General features: G+C 44.7%; 1 protein-coding gene across 1 annotated transcript in view; it reads left to right on the plus strand.

The window, feature by feature from the left end:
* Positions 1–4,074: 4,074 nt before the first annotated feature.
* ELOVL5 (ELOVL fatty acid elongase 5) overlaps positions 4,075–19,702 on the plus strand; it is a 38,978-nt gene continuing 23,350 nt past the window's right edge. Inside the window, exon 1 of the mRNA XM_061354946.1 lies at positions 4,075–4,186. The gene's annotated coding sequence lies outside the window, so the exon portion shown is untranslated. The remainder of the gene's footprint in view (positions 4,187–19,702) is intronic.

Below are 19,702 nucleotides of genomic sequence, written 5' to 3' on the forward strand. Positions count from 1 at the left end.
ACTTCCTAATTATTTGACTCATTTGGCAAGAAACAAAATATTTTGCCCTTGGAGGACACCATTCGGGGTAAACCTTGCTCCTAAAATATACAGCAATTTTGGTGAGTTGGTGTAGCTCTTCAGTCCTTTAATCATTTGCCTCCAGCACTGCACAATGCAGGGAGATACAAGAAGAGGAAAAGGAAATGCAGAAAAGTAACTGCTGATGTAAAAAGCATGAAACTGGATTAGAAACATAGCTAGGGACAAAAACCTGCCTCCACTCCAGCCTGTGAGAATGTGCCCTCAATGGCAGAGAGCAAAAAGCACCTTCAAAAGTTAATGCCGGTCTGTGGGGCAATCATACCTCAGAACAGTCAGGTAGTGCATTAACACCAGTTTTATGCTGGAATCTCAGAGTTGCAGCTTCATCCAGCCACTTGCTTCTGAGACCCACCAAGTACAAAATTCTGAAGAAAACCTCAGCTGAAAGCTTTTTCTATGAAGATCAAGTTCTTCAAAGTTAAACAAAGTTGTACAAACAGCATGAAGCATTCGTGGTTTGCACAATAGAAGAAAACACCGTATTCTGAACAGATAGATGCTAAAACTTCAAGCCTCATACTTTAGCCCAGTGTTTGATTTAAAGAGAACAGTAATCGCATCCTACTTATCTCTCTGATAAAGAACATGGAGCTGCTGCAGTCAGCCTGGAGGGAAGCCAAGGCAAACCCAGGCAGAACTGAAAATTCCCGTTAAGATGACTGAGTGGCAAATGAGGGCTATTTATTCTAATCAATTTGTTAATTTACTTCAGGAAAAACTGGACTAATTTATTTATAATCAAAACAAGGACCTATTCATTACTGTGTCTGTAATGATCCACTACTAAATAGGCATAGCTGGGATTTCTAATAGATGTCTGAAAAAGAAGACAGACTTGGTAACTTACCCTCTCAAAAGAAGACCATTCAGAAGAAGACTTGTTTCCCTGCAACACACACTTCTACCACTTTATCCACGATAATTTCAAACACTGAATTGATGGATCTTCTACTCTGAACTCTTTTGCTTCCTCAGTGGTGTAGCCCTCACTGACCCTTCACTCTATTTTCAGTAGTTCCAGCTGTTCTCCTATCTGTACTCTCAGACACTAGGATCTATTTAACCTCTTTTGCTTTATTTAGTTTGCTTGATTTAGTGAGGATAATGCTATCTACTGAGGCCTCTTGCTACCTCTGCTGCTGCTGTCTGGCCTGGGACACTTAGGACTCCACTTTCCACAGTGCTCAGATTCTGCCTCTCTCTCTTAATGCAGGATTACAATAGTTATGAGACAGGTAAAAATCAAATGCAAGGTATAATTTACCTTAAATCTGCCCTAGCACTCGTTCTGTCTAAATCCCTATTTCTGTTTAATTGGCTCTTCTCTGAACTCCAGCCTCATTGATTCTGCTCTTGTAACACGGTCTCTGAAGCCCATCTGGAGCAAACATACCAGCAGCAATTTCATCATGGTTTAGTGGAGAGATTAATGGCGATGTCTTCATTCCTGGCAAACTTGCAGATGCTCTAAGAGGGCAGGTACAATGCTGGGGCTCAGTACATATGCGCCCCAGAATGACACTGGCCAGCCCCTACCCCTCATCAAACACCAAACCTTTAGTGCCAGAACATTTGGCATTATTTGATTAGTTCTCCCAAATGGTTAATTCTGAAATTACAGCTCCCACAGCGTGACCTTGCTCTTGTTCTGTGACTGATCGCAGCATGAGCACTTCCGAGAGGCCATGAGAGGGAAGAACCAGCAACTCAGCAGGTGGGCAGGAAGTCTCATTCTGGAGCTGGACTGACAAAGCCCAAGTGCCACTCCCCACCACCACCCCCACCCCAGCTTCATCCTTTCCCCTTCAGCAGCTGTTTCCCCCTTCTTCAGTGCCAGCTGCTCAACCCTCTGAACATACAGAGCCTTATTAAAGCCCACCACCAAGCAAGAAGATCAAGTGGAGAGAGCCAAAATGGGTGCGTGCCAACCTCTGGCAGGCTTGGGACACAGCGTGGGTACCAGGCAGTAGCACCTCCCTCTCCTACTCTGGATGCTGCTCACTTCCCTGCTACCACCTGCCTCTCCACATACACTCCCTGTATCCCACTCCATCCCTTTTTGCATCTAAGTTGCAAATGGTTCTTAGTTTTATTTTTAAACCACCAGATTGAGTCTTAATTATTTAAGCATCTTCCAGATTTAGAAAGCTGTTTTGGCTGTGAAAGTAACATTCAGTGCAATCATCTCTCATCAATAAACCATGGAAACAAATGTGTACACCCATTGGACAGCAACTTATTTAAAGCACACTGAAATGTCGCATTCAGATTTACAGATGTGAAAAACCTAACACTGGTCACGTTTCAGTGAGCTCATGACATTTTAGCTCAAGAGAGAAAAAACAGGACTTGTGCCTTGCTCCATTAATTTTGGTAAGAGCAAGGTTGCCTGACTCCCCTCAAACAAGAGGGGATGCCTCAGAAACATCCAAAACACAAACTTGGGCAAAGGGCCGTCAGAAAGGAGAGTTGTGCTGGCTTTCGGGTTTTTTTTATGCAAAGTGTTAAAGCCCATAGGCAAGGACAGCTGTGAGTGCTCATGCCTTACTGAAAATTGATACAAAGCCACATATCACATGCTCAAAAGTTGTACAGGTTTTGGAGAAAGGGAAATGGAGGCTCAGGCTTTAAAATGAGAACACCCACAACCCAAACCAAAAAGCATTCTTATTAACATCTTACTCCAATAAAGAAGTAAGATTAAAAAAAAAAAAACAAAAAACTATGGAATAGTCTTGATGTCTGCTTTGGAGAGAGATTTCTTTTTTCTTGTCCCAGTAAGAGTTTATGTGAGATTGCTTCTGACCCCACTGTGCAAACACGCTGCGGTTATCATGTAGCCCATGTATGGCCCAGCATCACCTCTGGGGACTGTTTGCACACTGAGCCTCATCAGGTGAGGTGAGGTGAGGTTGCAACACACTGGTTCAGCTAAACAGCCATGGACATGGGACCAGCATGTTCCTAGCAGGAGAAGCCACTGGATGCTGAGTTGGCATGGTTAGCCTTGATGGCTTCACCTTCTACAGGCACAGAGGAGGTTCTGGGAGATTCTCTTAACTTGAACTTTCTAAAATTGCTTCCTATGGAGTGAAGACACTTGATCTTGAACAAACCCCATGCAAATTGCTCCTTGACTTCTCTCCTTTGCAAAGCAAAGCTGCTCTTTATTTATGTAACATTTTAATTTAATTAGTGAAGAGATGGAACAAACTCTTGGGGGGGGGAGGGGGATCAAAAGGTCATCTTCCATCATGAGAGAGTATGTGAGAGAGGGAAAGAAACAAACTGCTTTCTCCCCATTGGCCATACCAACATCAAAGCACCCTCACTATTGCTTTGGTAGGACCTCACAGAGGTAATGAAGGGCCTGGAGCATTTAGAGGGGACTTTTCCTCCTTTGTTGAGGATCCTGGCCACTGAAGAGGAGCCAAAGAGAATGCCTTGAGATTCCTTCCTCGGACATCTGACACTGTGGGGACAGGCTCAGCATATGCATCTAAATCACGCAACAAAACCAGGGGGTTTATGCTACCACCGAGTCAAAATCCTGTGTATTTCCTGCAACCGGAGCTTATATTCAAAACGGTATTATGTCGTGAAGCCCATTACTCAAAACACAGGGGGAAACAGACAAACCACGTACCCCTGTGACCCTTAATTTAGTCCTGCGGCTCATCTCATTAAGACAGTCTTTAATTACACGATCCCATATTGGTTTTCACCGGAGCCTCCAGCTTCCATCGCCTGGGCAGGGATGGGCAACCCCTACACAACCAAGAGCCGCTCAGCTGTCCCTCCACGCGTCAACGCCGCGCTCTTCCTTCGGGATGCGCCTGGGACCCCGCGCCCGAAACCCCTCGCGGCCCCGTCCCCTCTCCCCGATTGGCCCTGAGCGGCCGTGACGTCACAGCGTCCCCCTCTGCCACCGCCCGTTAGCCCCCCGCACCACTCTGACGTCACGGTCAGCCCACGGCCAGCTCGGGGGCGGAGCCTCCTCCCGTCCACCGCCCCGCCCCGGCCCCGCGGCGCCGCAGCGTGACAGAGCCGGCCGGCGCCCTCCCGCCTCCCGCTGCCCTCAGCGCCGCCACTGCAGCAGCAGGTAGGGCCGCGGTCCCCGGGTGGGACGGAGGGTAAAGCTGGAGGAGATGGAGGCGGGAAGGTACCGGAGGGGGGCCGCGGGGAGCGCAGTAAGCGCAGTAGCGGTGCTCCGTCCCCCGTTCGGCTGGTCTGGGGGAGGGATGGAGAGCCGGGGCGGCGGGAGGGCCGGGGGTTTCTCCGGTAGCGTCTTTCCCCGGTGCAGTTAGTTAAGAGCATGATGCAATCCCGCATTGCCATGGCTACTGCATCCCTGCGCGGCCGCGGTTCCTTCCGCCGTGGCGGGGAACGGAGTCGGGAGGAATAATACGCGCTGGAAGGGGGATAACCCGTCCTGTCTCCCCACCCCCCGGCTGCCTTTGACGGCGAGGAAACGGCCGTACGCTGCCTCCCCGGAGAGGGCTGAGTGCTACTACGGCTCCAGACTACACAGCCCTGACTCGGTTTATCCCCCATCCTGACTCGGTTTACCCCAACCCGGGAATGGGGCTGGGCGGCAGCGGGAGAGCCCGGTGCGAAGGCGGCGGTGGCTGCTGCTGCTCCGTCTCCCCCGGCTCGTCTGCCCCTGCTCTTTGCTCACAGCCCCTGACAGCGTTACCGGGTTGGAAATGGAGGCGCTGGAAGGGTTAATTCTCGGGTTGGTCTGGGACAGGGCGGACGCCACGTTAAACTAGTACCTTCATAGGCAGCGCATCTGAAAGGTGCCCTGCTTCTTAAAATCTAAATGTCTAAAGGGTACAAGCGTTTGAAAAGAAGTAGAAAAGGAAGGGCATGTGGCAGAAATGTGTCACTATGTCAGATGTGTGTGCATGGACTTTCTTAAAAACTTTATGACTTTGCTTTTATCTCTTCCATCTCCTGGAAACCCTTGGGCATCCGCAGCATTAGAAGCTGGCAATGCTATGCAGAATATCATCTTGGGCCGTTTAAGTGTTTTCTCCTTCCTTCCCTGCCTATGCTGGCTGCTTTTCTGCCCTCATCTCTCCCCTCCAGCTTCCGAGGGATGCAGCAGCTAAGGATCCGACTCTTTCCTTTCAGAGCTTTCCGGCACCGATCCGTGCTCTGAACCTGCAGACAAAAGGGCAGCTTGCCAGACCTGGAGAGGAATAGTTAACACCGTGGCTTGCTCGGAAAGAAGGGCTCCTGGCAGACAGCAAAAGGCGTTTCTCCCTCTAGCATCTGGCTGTGCTGCCTGCTTAGTGTCCCAGCCATGGTTGAACGGCAGTGCCCCGAACTGCTGATTTGTATTCTCACAGGGCTCTGGGTGATCTCGGGTGATCTGGGATTCAGTACCACGGGGAAAAATGGGAGTAAAGCGCTCAGCCGCCTGCTAGCGATGGCCAGGGAAAACAAGGCAGGGGCATAGCTGCAGTTAGGATGCTTCCTTCCTGTCAGGAAGTCTCTGAAACCGCTCTGTGTAAATGGAAACACGCCCTGCAGCTGAAACCAGAGGAGGGCAAGCGTGCAGGCGTCTCCCGTGGTGGCACAGCCTTTAGCTGGAGTTTTGGGCCAGGTTGCGCTGCCAGGACCTGGCACAGCCACGAACCCACCATAAGCGGTTGGCTGAAAGTTATCGCTGCTGGCCGCGGCTGGGTGGAGGGTTTTGCAGCTGTGAAGTTTTACAGATGTGGGCTAACGGTGTGACTTTTTCTTTGCTGTTAGAAACCTCAGTAGCCAGAGGTAAAGACACTATCTTCACTGCTGCTAACGGAAGTTGAAGCGCGTCAGGGAGAGTAAGCCCGTGCGCTCATGGTCATCTGATGCTGTTTAGCAACAAAACCTGGAGTTTCTTTTTGAAACATTCAACTATTTCCAGTGCAGTAGACTTAGTCTGTTTTCAGAGCAGTGAGTAGCCAAGGCATTTACTCTGGCTTGGGGGAGCTCCACTTAGATGCACAGAGTGAGGCTTTCCCTTGGAAACTTATGGTACCTGGAGATGGCTGGGATCAGCTGAGTGGAGATCACTTTCCAGCTTTACATGAACTAAGGAGCAGATGAAAAGGACTACTGTGCTGAGTTTGCTGAAGTTAAGAGTGGGTTTACCCTCCTGCCAGCTGACATGGGTCAAGGATGCTAAAAGACATGCCAGAATTTTGCTGGATTTTACTGAATTTCTTACAAGGTACACATTTCATATGTAATGCCTGGTGGAAGCCTGTAGGGACTTCTTTGTGGTTTTTATCCATAAGTAGCTATGTGAATTTATCATTACTCTTCTGTATTTTAGCATTCAAATGCTAAATGCATCCAAATTCAAATGCATCCAGATAGAGCAGCAATGAAATTAGCAGGAAAGGTAGCTTTGTCTTGCAAGCTGGGAAAGGGTCTGGCTTCAGTCTGTTTGCCTCTCTATGCTTTCTAAAAAGCAACTGCACTTTGTGTGATTTAGTAACCTTTTTGTACCAGCAGCTGATTAAATGGAGTGGCTTTGACTAAAACTCATGCGTATTTGGTATATAAATATAGCATCATTAAGGATACTTAGTCTGTTTAGACTTTACGAGGGCATGTAGGGATAGGACAAGGAGGAATAGCTTAAAACTGACAGAGGGGAGATTTAGATTAGATATTAGGAAGACATTATTTACTGTCCTGTTTACTAGAGGATGGAGAGGTGCTGGAACAGGTTGCCCAGAGAAGCTGTGGGTGCCTCATCCCTGGCAGTGTTCAAGGCCAAGTTGGATGGGGCTTGGAGCAACTGGGTCTAGTGGAAGGTGACCCTGCCCATGGCAGGGAGGTTAGAACTAGATGATCTTTAAGGTCCCTTCCAACCTAAACCATTCCATGATTCTGTGTACTGTCTAACCAGTCTGTGGGTATACTTACTGCAGTATTTTTAGTAAGTTGATGTTGTCTTTACTTCCTCAGCAAGAATTCCCTCTTGTTGCATTCCTTGCTTTTAGTGCGCTTGGAGTTAAAATATTTTGAATTCTAAAGTCTAATCATCTCTTTCCCTGCTGACCTTCATTTTGTGCTGTTTACAAGAGGAATTAACCTAGAGACGATAAGATTAATGACCAAAACAAAAACCTAGATTGGAAATAATACCCCAAATCCATTAGGCCTCTCTGGGCAGCACCTGTAATTGCACATTCTTTTGTGACTTGCTGGGAGCAGATTTTTGAAATATGCTTGAGGATTCAGGTTTTTGGAATGATGGTGGAGCTAGCAATGTTACAGGATTTCAGGCTGATGGAGCACTCAAGTCTGACAGTCACAAGTGGAAAGGCTGGCAGTGAGAGCAATCCAGAGCTGCCCCTTGGGAAGCATATTCCCAAAGGGAATGTAAGTGACATTCAGTTGGTAATTGGTTAAATACTCTCAAGTACTGAGCTGACCTCGTTCCTTTACCTCCCTTATTTTTGGGCAGCAAGCATTGCAACATCAAAAGCTTCTGTTCCTGCTGAGGTCAGGAAAAAATACACCCATACAGAGCAAGGTGGTGGTGCTTACAAGGTTACAGTGCTCATCTCTGCCTGCCTTTTAGTGATCTCAGCAGTCCTCGCTCCACGGCGCAGACAAAGCAACTCTCCCAGTTAACACCATCTGAGACAAATACTGGGGAGAGAAACAGAAATTCTATGTGGTCTCACGTTAAAACCACATCATATCTCAGCACATGTCTCTGTGTCTTGTTGCCTCTCTGTCCCTCTTGGAGCTCGCCCTAAAAGAATGTCACCTTCAGCATTCATCCTTGCTCCTGCCTGCTGCTGCCCAACAGGCAGGGCAGGAGTGGTGCGGTGGAGCAAGGCAGCAGTTTGGTGCGAGGGTGGGCTCAGTGATATTTTGGGTGTCACCTTGCCACCAGCACGAGAAGTAGCTTAGGCAGTGCTTTGCTCACTGCCTGACCAGGGGTTCCTGCTGTGGCAGCAAGAAGCCAGAGCTCCCATGCACAGTCATTTCCTGGGATGGATCATGCCGTAGAGATTCCTTCAGACGTGGAAGGAATCTGGGAGTAAACGTGCTCTTGGAGGCATGTTTGTTGTTTATTTTGTTCCAGACCTGAAGGGAGAGGTTTGTTCTCTGACTTCAGAGTCAGGGATGGGATGCTTTCTAGCTGCTGAGGAGCAGAGCCACAAATACCTCTACCTATTCTTTCTTGGCTTGCTTTTGCTCCCATGAGTGGCACACTGCATTGAGATGGGTCACAAGCAAACTCTGTTGCCTGTTCAAAGCTATTAAAGCTCCACTTAGATTTGGCAGCAGCTCATATAGGTTGTGAAGGGATGTATAGGTGATGATGCTGTTTGCTGTAACCTCTCCTGCATAAAACTGAACAACTTGCTCATTTTGTCCTCTTAATCTTTCACAACTTCCTTTCACTGCCATGTCTGAATTTAGTTGTGTAGGGTGAGATCTGTAAAACTGTTTAAACGTGGAAATACTTCGGGGGCTATTAGCCTCAGCTCTTCTCAGTAATGCTTTTGTTTTCCTGTATTTGCAACATACAAAATGATATTCTTCCAGGATGCAACATGTGCTTTTGAAAGCTGTTTAACTATAACAGAAATTGATGCATGTTAGCCAGAGCACACTTCTCTGTGTGCATCCAGACATCTATAAAAGTGACAGTAATCCTTGTAATCTGTGGCTGTCTTGTCATATGCAGTATAGTTGCTAATTTGTTTCGTGATTCTTAAAAGATATTAAAAATGCAGAAGATTCCTCAAATATGAAGGGTTTATGCATGCTAGCTTTGGAAACACTTTTTCCCTTGTATGGAAGATGACACACAAGGACAAATGAAAAGGATAATCAGTGAATTACATAGCAGTTAGTGTGTTTAAAAACTTACCTGCAGTTCTAATTGCTTTGCTGTAGCCTTTCCTAACACTGTTTAAATTTGGTATTGCACCAATACGGTTAAGAGGGCATTGGTTAGGCTGACATCCGTGGATTTCCTAAGTGCTGATTGATAGAAGTGTTTTTTATCTGGGCTCCTGAGGGCACCATAGCCTGTTCCCTGCGTCCGGCAGGACAGCAGTTAACATTTCTGTTTGATAAAGGTACTGCAAACAACCATCTGGATTGATTTTTTTTGATTGACAAATCAAATAAATGTTGCTTCTAATCCTGCTATGGAGACAACTGAGTCACTGTGGACTCTATGAAGTGGCTTTCCCTAGACCCGTTTAATGAAATTAATCTCCTAGAATTTATTGCCTTGGATTCTCTATTTGTGTTTTGGCATTTAGGACACATTATCTAACAGGGTAAATAAGAGCACAAGAGCAAACTTGCCCAAAGTATGTGGTCGGTAAATGCTTTCCTGTGTGTTCAACGCGTTGGAGAATTGTTTCATTTCCTCGATGAAACGGTTGACTCATGTGAAACACAAAGCATCAAGCATTTAGAAAGCACAATGGCAGTCTAATAAATTCCCTTACCAGGTGTAGAGATTTTACAGATGCATGCTGCTAAGTGTAATTGTTACTTCTCCAAGAACAAATGAATCATGCTGCTTATGCTGAACACGGTGCTGTGAATTAAGAGTTGGTCTCAGCATCCCTTTTCATCTGGGTATTTTGCATGTCCTTATTAAAGCATTACCAGCGGTAGAGGTTGTGCTTCGTTAATGATAGCTTCATGGATGACCAACAGTATACTGAGCAGGTAGAAATATAAACACTTTCCATGAACTTGTATTTATGCTAAACTCGTGTGTGTTTTAATTGATCTCCATGTCAAAGCTTCATACTGAACATTTGCCTGACAAATGAGGTGCTTTGGGCGATGACTGAATACACTGAGTTGCACGAACACAGCTTGCTTGTGCAGATGTGTAACAAACATGGAATAAACCTTTTTTTCCTGCATTTTCATGTTCTGCCCTGCTCTTTGAGCCTATACCCTTGAGATACTGGGTCAGCATTTTGAATACCGACTGTTCCTCTTCTGTTGTCCCTTGGAAGCACTCCTCTCCCTCTGTGACCCTTAGAAAACTTTTTTCTTCTTGCTGTTTGTGTCTGCTGTGACTCAAGGGTTGGTGCTTTCTTCCTACACTTAAGTTTAGGCTGTCTGCTGTAAAAATTAGGCTCGGTTTCAAAAAGGCTGTGGTTTTGATTTCAGGTAACGCTCCAGCTTTTAAGGCATATGCATGCTGATGGATGTTTCTGTTGGTGTTATGGTTCTTAAGGACGTTAGATGAAAACAAACACATAATAATTTGCCAAATAATGTGGTTTAGCCTACTAACCCGAATACACCTCAAAGCATCTTACGGTTTTAGGCCATATGTTTAGCTAATCAAGTGCATAAGCACTTTTTTTATTTTCCTTTTTTATTTTTTTGCCCCTTCCCTTTATGCTGTTACAAACTTGCTGGGAAACATTTCAGATTAAGGCAGCATTTCTGCTGTGCCCTTGTTGGCTCAGGAGTCCCTAGCAAGTGCTAATTGCAGGAAAACACCTTCTTCCCTTAGATGCCATATGGTTGTGACCTTGGAGCAAACCGCAGCTTGGTGGAGGAGCTCCTCTGCCCCTGCTGAGGTAAAAACACAATATCTGTATTCAGATAGAGGTCTCAAAGATCTACTCAGGTCTTGAAGCTCTTAGAATTAAGCAAAAGAAATTTACTTGTACATTTGCCTCTACTTTATCAATTGTCAACACAGGGGGCTGAACGTAAAGGTCTAGTTCTTGAGCTGATCCTGTGTCCTCAGGTTTGGTTTCATTTGTAATGATGTAGACTTGGAAAACTGCAGACCGATCTTTATAGGCTTCTCCTTAGATGTGATATTTCTATGCACATAATTTAATCAGAAAGCTTCTGTTAACCTTTTCCTGAAGGATTATCTCCTGCTTCTGGGTGGCTTTTAAAAATGCTGATGGTTTGCATTGTTATTTTCAGAATTATCTCCTAGCCAAACAGTAGGGCGAACCTTTGACTTAAATAACAATAATTAAACCTTTAACCTGTTAGGAGGTTGATGTTTTCCAGTGCTTACCATTGCCCTGCCCTTTGGAAAAAGAAACTTGAGAAATCTTTTTGCGTGCTGAAGTTCAGTTAGCATGCTGGTTTGGGTGCATGGCATGTATGCTTACCAAAAGCATCTACATGTTCAGTTCATTCACATGGCTGCTCGCATGCTTTTGAGCAAGACCTCATGTAGCTGCAGGAAAATGTTAGTAGAGGCACAGGAATCGGGATTTAGCTTTGAAGAACACTGTGATAATTGTGCTTGCATTTTTATGTGTATGCTTATGTGGGTTGCAGGACAGCAGATGTTAGGGTTTGGTGGCTAGTTTGGTGGCTCATTTCTCTTCTGCAGTACTGGCATGGAGAAGGTGCTCTTAGCTGATCACAGGCCCTTTGAACTGGTGCAAGCTCTCAGCTCTTTGTCCTAAGTTAGGGTCATGCTTGCATCACGTATTTGTCCCTCAGTTCACTTTGTCACTCAGTTCCCTTTTTGCGTATTGTTAAGCTTTGCACTAGTCTTGTGAACTTACTCCATGCATAAAGGCTCATTAATGGGGAAAATAGCTTCGCTTGCAGTACAGTTCGTAACTTTCTCTTTTCATTGGCATGTGATACAGTGACGGAAAATAAGCTGCTAGTCCATCAGGCCTGGTTTTGTGCGGGTTTTTCTGTGGCTCCTTAGCAGGTCTAAGCAGAAAAGCCTTTGAGAAAGATTTCGGCAGTTTTTTTAATATTTTACTCAATTCTGACTTATGTGCCGCTCAGAAAGCACAGCTTACACAGAGGTTACCTCTGCAGCCTCTCATTTGCTACAGCTACAGCAGAGGTGGCTGTGCTTGCCTGGCCCCAGCCACCAGACTAAGCTGTAGACTGGGAAATAACCTCTGCAAGAGGTTAAAACACAGTGTAAGAGCTAGAGGAAAACAAAAGTGTGAGGGAGCAATATAGGGTGGCAGACCTATATTACACAGAGCTGGAGAGAGACAGGACTAAGCACGTCAGTAAGGAGTCCTGCATTTAGCAAGCCTTGTCTGCTCAATTAAAAATGGGGATTAAAAATAATAATAGTACAGGTAGTCATAGAAAGGCCATTGTGTTTTAATGTAGATAGTTGCCCTACTAATGCATGAGCTGCTGCTGCTGCCTCTACCTGCTTATAGGTAAAAATTGTGCACAGGCACGAGCTATTTTTAAAGCTGACGATGGTGTTGGACCTCTTGTCATGAGAATTTAAATGATTGTAGCTCTGTGTCCCAGTTTCAGCTGGGATAGAGTTAGTTTGCTTCCCATTAGCTGGTACAGTGCTATGTTTTTGATTTAGTGTGAGAATAATGCTGATAACACACTGATGTTTTAGCTGTTGCTGAGCAGTGTTTACCCTGATAAGGACTTTTCAGTCTCTCATGCTCTGCTGGTGAGGAGGGGCACAAGAAGCCAAATGGGAGCACAGCCAGGACAGTTGATCCAAACTATCCAGAGGGTATAGTGGGGATAAAAGGAAGACAAGGGAAAATGTGGGCCTCCTCTGGAAGGAAATGGGAGACCCGGCTACCAGGCACATGGAGAAGGCTGAGGTACTCAATTACTTTTTTGCCTCTGTCTTCACTGTCAAGAGCTCCAGCATCACTGCCCCAGTTGCAGAAGGCAAAGGCAGCAACTGAGAGAATGAGGAACTCCCTACTGCAGGAGAAGATCAGGTTTGAGACCATCAAGTGTACGAGTGTGTGAGACCTGATAAGATGCATCCACAGGTCCCAAGAGAACTGATGAATGTAGCTGCCAAGCCATTATCTATCATATTTGAGAAGTTGTGGCAGTCTGGTGAAGTTCCTGCTGACTGGACAAGGGGAAATATAACCCCCATTTTTAAAAGGGGGGGGGGGGAAGGAAGACCTGGGGAGCAACAGACCAGTCAGTGTCACCTCGTTGCCTGCCAAGATCATAGAGCACATCCATCCTGTGGTAGGGGGCTTGAAATTAAATGATCTTTAAGTTCCCTTCCAACCCAAACCATTCTGTGATTGTATGATATTCCATACCCTAGAATGTCATGCCCAGTATATAAACTGGGGGGCAGTTGGCTGTGAGAGGCTCATCATTGCTGGGGTCAGGCTGGGCATCAGTCAGCAGGTGATGAGCAATTGTGTTGTGCATCACTTATCTCTCTTAGGTTTTATTCCTCTCTCTTTCTTTTTGTTCATTTTCTTTGTTATTGTTATATTTTACTTTGTTTCCATTATTAAACTGTTCATACCTCAATCAGTGGACTTTATCTTTCTGTGATTCTCCTCCCCATCCCACTGGGGGTTGGAGCAGTGAGCGAGTGGTTGCGTGGTACTTAGTTGCCAGCTGGATTTAAACCACAACACCGTCCTCTGGTCTTGCAGCCTTCATCAGATTCCCAACTAATTCTCCAGAGGATTTACTCCGTCCTCCGCTTTTACGTGACAGATTCCTGAAACCTCTTGACTTTCTTACCCTTTCTTCTGCCCTTTCAAAACCATCATCATCTCCCTTTGAAGCAAGCAAAAGCAGGCTTCAAGTCTGCCAATGCCTTCCAGAACAAAAATAACATCCTTTGGTACTTCTTTATATTGATTTCTTGTTCTATCACCACTGCTAAGTGGTTGCATTAAGGTACAGGAAGGGACCACTAATGCTGTTTTCAGACATTTTTCTCTCTTTTTTTTTTTTAAGCTGTCTAATCGGCTCGTTCTTCTGAATTCGTTAGGGCTCGTTTAGATAAGATACTCAAATCTAAAGTCTAGCTGAGCATGAATTTCCAGTTATGCAGCCTTGAATACTTCTTGGTTTCACAAAACAGGAGGTTCAAACAATGCACCAACACAAGTGTCAGCTGCATGTGGTACAGTTCCATTTTCTAAGCGTTTGTGGGGATTGACTTTGTGTCTTAGAATATACATTTACAAAGCTATTAAAACACAGATTTGAGGGACACACTTGTTGAGAACATGGAGATGTTGTCAGGTTTTAGCAGTCTTTTACAGTGTATGAAGATGATCATCTTGGAGTGAATGCTTTGCATCCTTTAGTGCTATGTTGCCTTTGAAGGAGAGATGGATAGCCTTGGGAGGAGATGACTGCCTTTGAACCTACAGTGACAGAGGCTCTTAGTTGCCAGTTACAGGCATGAAGGAGCTTACCAATGAAGTTAAGGGTTTTCCACTGTTCTCCCCACTCTGTTTTTCCTTGATGCTCCTTTTGCGATTTCCATCATTCTCTCTCTATCTGTTTTAAAGGCTTTGTCTTTCAAAAGCTTATCCACCCAATGCCTTGGGAAGTTGTTTTGCAGAACAGAGGAGCAGGGCTGGGGTTTGGGCTGAATCGATGAAGGAGCCCTAGTAAGCCACTGGCTCTGACACCTCCCTCCTTATAACAGCATCAGTCTACTGAGACCTCTAGCAAATCCCCACCTAAGCCGTCAGTCATTAACGTTAGAGCAGAATGTTAACCAAATCTTTATTTTTGTATGTGGTTTGTGGGGTTTTGTTTTGTTTTTCCTTCCTTTCTTCCTCCACCAAGTACCAGTTCCTGTGTGAGGCTGTGAACTTGAGTATTTAGCTTCCCTAGTCCAGAATAACAGGTCTATTTACATAGAAAGCTGCTTCACTTTTAGAGATGACACATCTGTGTGGGGAACTTGTATTCCAGGGAAATGAAAACTGTGAAGAATAACCTCCAACCACAGTAATTGTCTTTTGATATATTGAAAAATTGTTTCATGAAAGAAGTGTCTTGCACAAAAGCATGTTTTGCTCTTATCATGCAGTAAAAATAGAGCTGTGGTGGTGGCGAGATTCCAGAGGGGGAAACTTTCAGAGAGGTGCTAAACATGAATAAGCAGTTTCATTGCCTGAAGTGTCATTCTGTATCCTACACATTCTGTGCAAAATACATATGGAATAGGAGCACTAAGAATGTAAAAGTTTGGGTTTACCTGCCAAGCAACTTTTAATATATTGCCATCTGTGTAATAGACACGCACAGAGTTTTACAACAGAAGCTAAAGAGCTTGTCTTTTGCGCAGAGTTCAGAGAGTTGCTTTACATGTATGGCATATGAAACACAACTTAATTCTTTCCTGCCTTTCAGTCCTGGCAGAATATGAGAGCTTAGGTTTTCACTTTGCTGCAAGCAGCATAGTAAAGGAGAAGGTTTTGTTTCCCATGTGGAAACCACTTTCTAATTATCCAGCAGTGTGTTTCTCTCATAGGATGAATTCAATTAAAAGCTTTGGGCATCAAGTAAAAATGTTTGTAGTTATCAGGAAAATCAAACTTCCCATTGAAATTTAGTCTTAGGCTACTACACTCAGAGGTGTGACTCAAATCACAGGTTGTTGGTAATCATTTCTTACAGTACAACGTGCTCTAAGGCTGAGAATTAGAAGGGATACTTCTTTCTATCTTCAAGGTTCTCAGCTGACCAGCACATAGTAAATGTTTTGTCATATTCACTGTCTAGCTTTTTATTTTAATCTTTTCTGTGTATTTATTTTCATTATCACTGTTTCTATTGGAATATTTTGCTGTATTTAGGTTGAACAAAACATTTAAGTTGCCTTTTTTTGCAGAAATCTGTCATTGGTCTCTCAGTGGTTAGCATTCTGCGCCTTCTCCTTGAGTCCTCTCACATCTGGCCTACCTTGAGACCATCATTAGTCCTGCAGTTTTCAAGACAGAAACATAGTAAAGTGTCTTAAAATGGGTCTCCATATTTTGAACAATAGGGGAGGGAAGGAAGGCTGTTGTTTGCTTTTTATAGTGCAGTAGTGTGTCTGTAAGTTAGCTCTGCGTAACATATCCTGTATGGCCTTTTGTTATTTCACATTTTCTTTTTTCTGTAACTTTCACTAGAACCATTCTATATGTAAAATGATGTGTGTGCAGTGCCTTTTATTTTGGCCTTCTCTTAATCACCTTTTAGAATTCAGCTTTAAAAATTCTGCGTCTTTTTGTATACCTGTTTTATTTGCCTTTGTTTTTGCTGTGATTCCGTTTTCTTGCTGGGTGCAGTGCGATGGCTTTCCTCATCTGCAGTCAGGTAAGAGCTCACTGTCACACACATGCCTGCCTCGTGCTGGTGCTTCTGCAGTAAATCAGGTGGTGGAACAGACACGTCTGAAAGCTGATCTTACTAGGTTGATTTTTTTATGGGGCTACCTCAGTTTTTTCCCTGCTTCACTCCACTTGAGAGTAAGAAAGGAATGAAAGCACCCCTTGCAGCAGTGTCAAATCTGTTCTTGGTTGCTCCTGGTAACCCCACATACCTCAGGTAAAGCTTTTATACATATGGACCTGGCTGAATGGAGCAGTCCAGCAAGGATGAGGTGGTGTGATGGTTACCGGTGGGCATGAGCCAGCACCATAGCAGGCATAAGCAGAAAAAATGCCTGTGTGGAGGGAGCTTATCTTTAGGAATGCGTAAGTTTCTGCAGGCATTGCTTGAGAGAGACTTTGCACAAGTGATGAGGCAGAGGAGGTGAATTTGGTACCCACTTCTCTAGGGGACTGGTGCCCTGCAGAGAATGGGATAGCTGCAAGGTCGGGGAGGATACTTACTCCCTGCTGCTTATATGGGTGTTAGTTTGTCCCTATATTTAAAGCAGATATAGGAAATTACAACACTGACCCTGACTTTGCTGTAGTGCTTTTGAAAGCATGAAGTGAATGCAGTAAACCTTTTGCACCTTAGCACTAGAGCTGGAAGCTCAGCCTAGTATGTTCTTCATTGGAACAGATTTTAATGGTGGTGGTGTTTCCACTGCACCAGGAGTTTGTTGCATCTTCCTAATAGAAGCAAGTGGTTAAATTCTGGAGGAAACTGACTTACTTTGCTGGAGTTCCCTGCCTGACTTCTGCAGGCACCTGAGTTTTTTATAATACGATCTTGCAGAAAAGAGTTTGGCAGTTGCCAGACATGTGGACAGTGTGGTTTGTTTTTTTTTCCTTCAGTAGTCTATAGACTCATTCACAGAGTAGTGGTAAGATCACACTAAGCTTTACCATTACAGTATTTCCTTTTAATTGGCTGGTTAGTCTTTCTCCCCTTAAAACAATCAAATGTAAGAAACTGCAGTACTTGCTGCATGGAGCAGGGGCTTCTGATGAAGTAATAGATAGGAAAGTGCTACCAACATTAAACTAAGAAAATGTACAGGTAGAAATGTACAGGTTGGTCATCTTTTACAGGGGCCCTTTTTAGAGCAGTGATTCTGTACCCTGAACTTGCTGGTTCTTGCCAGGGGTTGGTTTGGCATAGGTCTAGTGCAGGCAAGGATGTTCAGCTCCTTGGGACCCACCAGGCTTTTCACCCCTGAGCTTCTGTAACAGAACCACCATCAGGTGCCTGCACAGTTCTGGGAACACTTAATATGCAGCTGTGCTAAGTGTTGTGCAAGAAGGGAAAGGGGAGGAATGATCTGACTGATGAATCTGTTAGGAATCTCCAGTCTCGTCAACTTCTGCCTCTATACAAGACATGTAGTTTTCACTTTCAGCATTCCTTGTCAGTTCTGGGCAGGAAGAAAACAATGTCAACATCTTGTCTTGCATAGCGTCAACTCCTTTGTTATTTGGAGAGGAGTTTAGATGTTCAAAGGCAGTTGCTTTTCTGAATGATGAGGCTATGATTTTTGTGCTGTTTTAAAGGGAAGGGGTTTGACAGGGTTTTGTCCTGAGCAGAACGACACCGTGACTTAACAGTTGTACCCGGAATCACTTTTTTTTTTTTCCCCTCTTTTCTCTTAATTCTCAGAATGGTGGGAAAAGGAACATTTTTGGTTCTATCTTCTATTTAAAGCTAGACTGACTTTTGTTTTGTTAGTACTGTTCACTTTGTGTGGTTCTACAATCTGGCATGATGTTTAGCATCTTAAAATGAAGGCACCAAGTGCTGGTGCAGCTGCAGCCATACAGGATTAACTCATGTCTCATGGGAGTACAGCAGGAATATAGAAAGGTTTTGAGACTGACATCTCATAGTGAGCTGGTCGAATGATGAAACAGCAAGGAAAGATGTGCTGTGCATTTGCAGTGTCAGGATGCATCTTTTCTTCCTTTAGGGTAAAAGTGTAGAAATTAACTTTTATTGAGGAATGTAACTAATTCCATGTATTACATGTGGGGTTTCTTTTTGTGCATTAGGGCCCACCAGGGAATTTGGCTTCTCCAGTAGCACTCCAGGTACTACTACCCCATGCTCACTGGAAATGAAAGTAGGCACTCAAATAAATACTTAACATACTTGCCTAAGGGTGACTTGTTTGTGTGCTTTTTCAGTGTGATCTAGTTTCCCAAACACAAGCGGTCCCCCAAAAGGTGTAGTTTACCCATCTGAACACAGAGGCTGTAGTTACACATCTTAGCAGGACATCTTAATTCAGGTTTTATGTGTACTGTACTAGTCAGATTGCATGGTGTAGCATTGCCGTCGTGACTGTCACCCTCAGCTTTTATGATCTTCCCCTAATTTCTCAGATTTTCATTGGATCTCTGTATCTAGTCAGCATGTGAGCCCCAGACAACCTTTTTATAGCTAAACCTGGTTTACTGGATAGCTGCACTCAGCCATTTCTTGCTTTCGCATGCGCAAGAGAATTGCAGATGCTTTTATGGGTCAGATGGCAAGCTAGTAAATGCAAAGAAGATAACCAAGAATTATAGATCTGCCCTATACTTTAAGTTTTATTCTTGAGATGTCCCCTGGCTTCAGACCTCAGCGGGAGGAAGGGGCAGGCTGGTGCCAGAGCCTCTCTCGGTGCTCAGACTCAGTGCTGCAGCTGCGGGTGTTGAAGGAAATGAGGTTTCAGGTGAGGGGACAGCCCCATTTGTAACTCTTCTGTTTCTTCATACTTCTTGGTTTTTAAATTTTAATTATGAGATGGTGGCATGTAAAAAAAAAAAGGTAAATTGAGGCTTACTGTCTTGAAGCTGCACAGTTCTCTTGAACTCGGCTGCTAGTAACAGTCATGCAAGACTGGGCTTCTCCGTCCTTTGGACCTGTTGGCTGTGGTGTCATGAGCTGTGTTGTTAGAAAATGCAGCCGCCTGTCCAAGAACACTCATTAGAATAGGCTTTGGGGTCTGAATCTTCATTTTTCTCTTGTGCAAGTAAAAACCTGGTTTGAGTGAAGTGCGCAGGGATCATAAGAGTCCCTTTATTAAAGGGGAGGAGAGCAGTTTTTCAGACTTCCTTGAAGGTGTCACTTTAATGAGAGAAGGGAGACCCAGAATGAAAGCTGAAGTCCTTATGGTTCTCTGGACTTAGCTTTTGACTCCTTCATCTTCTCTCTCTTTAGCTTCCCAGGCTTCCTCTGGCTAACTTGCCATTGTGAGCTACAGCTAGCGGTGCTTTCCCAACTGCAATACCAGCACAGCTTTTGCAAAAAGAGGGAGCTTCAGATTAATAAGCATCTGTTTATAGCTTTTAATAAGCATTCACATACTGCCTGGGGTGGAGGACTTTGGATCACAGCTATACAGCAAATACTGTGCTTTAGCTTTCCTTCCAAAAAGGTCAACTAGTAGCTCTTGTGCCATGCATGTATTCTCCGTTTCCATCTAGTTTGCTACAGATCCTCT

Source organism: Neopsephotus bourkii, unplaced genomic scaffold (assembly GCF_033783945.1).
Source record: "Neopsephotus bourkii isolate Nb327-2 ecotype Australia unplaced genomic scaffold, CSIRO-AGI_Nbou_v1 NB_756, whole genome shotgun sequence".
NCBI lineage: Eukaryota > Metazoa > Chordata > Aves > Psittaciformes > Psittacidae > Neopsephotus > Neopsephotus bourkii.